The following is a 1,806-nucleotide window of genomic DNA, read 5'->3' on the forward strand; positions in this document are numbered from 1 at the left end:
GAAACTAAAGTAGGAGACCTATAAGGAGTCCACTGAAGAAATTCAGGTGAGAAATAATGAGGTCCTGAACCAAGGCAGAAAAAGAGGAAATGGAGGTGAAGTCTTGGCAAATGTGATGAAAAGTCAAGAAGTTATATATATGGTTCTTAGATTTCTTGTTTGTGTGTCAAGGATGGTATAGGAGAAAGAACAGTTTTGTGGGAGTAGAGGTTTCAAGAAGCAATGAGAAACGACCTTTGAACAGTATATTTTCAAGTATCCTCTGCACTGTTGTGGGAATGTAAAATGATACAGCCACTATGGTAAACAGTATGGTAGTTCTTCAAAATATTAAAAGCAGAATTACCATATGATCCAGCAATTCTACTTCTGAGTATATATCCAAAAGAACTACAAGCAGAGTCTTGAAGAGGTATTTGTATACCTGTGTTCATAGCAGCATTATTCACAATAGCTAAAACATAGAAGCAATGCCAAGTGTCCATTGACAAAATAGATAATCAAAATGTGATATATACACACAATGGAATATTCTTCAGCCTTAGAAAGAAAGGAAACTGAAATAAGCCAGTTACAAAAAGACAAATACTGTATGATTCCACTTATTTGAGTTACCTAAAACTGTCAAAACTATGAAGACAGAAAGTAGGATGGTGGTTGTTAGGGGCTGTAGGGAAAGGAAAATCATAGTTACAAAAAATCAGTATGTCAAGAATATTATAAAGGAGTAAAAAAAAAATTAAGAAAACATTTCCAACAAATATTGCAGACCAAGTTAAAAGTCATCTACAAATATTTACATGTAAGACTATGGAGCATACATGGCCATAATAAATTAAAAGACAAAATGGATATTATAGCACATCTCCCTGTTGAGAGAGATAGGAGAGACAGAGAGAAAGAAATACAGAGACAAAGACAGAGACAGAAAGACATAGAGACAGAGAGATAGAGACAGGGATAGTTGTAGATACAGCTGGGGAAAAGCATTACAAATTTAAAAAGAAAAACCCTTGTGTACAAAACTTTTAACATCTTTCTGGAGGATGTATATAAATGAGAGTTCTACGTGCCAAATGAATGGTACTTATATTTTGTTTCAATATATTACAATAAGCATAAGCAAAAATAAAAAATCTATTCTTAATGGCACTTCCAATGTGTTCCATACTGTTTTAAAGGTTTTACATATATTAACTCATTTAATCTTCATGACCACCTTCTAGTGTAGGTCATGTGCCTATCCCATTTACATATTACTTTACCCAAAATCCTCAGCTGGTGCCTGGCAGAGCCAGAACTAGAATCCAAGAAGTCTGGCTCCAGCACCTGGGCCTTAGCCACCAGACTATACTGACTCTGTTTATGATTAAATTCATAACACAGGCTATTATTCTGTTCTAGTGAAATTATTAATCTGTTTTGTCATTCTACAACATGAAAATACATGTTAAAACAAGTTATTGAACATTTTTTATTTTGTGTTTTCTGCAACAAACAAAGCCATGGTATTTTTCCATGGGGAAAGTACATGCTTAAAGCCCACCCACTCTGAGGATATTATGTCCATATCATATTTATATAGAGTCTATTTATTTTGTTATTTTGAAAGATTTTTCACTTCCATAACTTTCTAAATCATGTTTCATATGAAAATAAATTATTATATTCTAGAATTGCTTCAAAGAAAGCTTTAAAAGCCATAAAAATAAAGCATTTCCCTTATATCTGGGTTTTCTATTTCTTGACCATTTTAATATGAAATGGGTTAAAATAGAAGTATTTCACTAATATACAGAGTTTAAT

Source organism: Ursus americanus, chromosome 11 (genome assembly GCF_024610735.1).
Source record: "Ursus americanus isolate L20-20 chromosome 11, mUrsAme1.1.p, whole genome shotgun sequence".
Classification (NCBI taxonomy): domain Eukaryota; kingdom Metazoa; phylum Chordata; class Mammalia; order Carnivora; family Ursidae; genus Ursus; species Ursus americanus.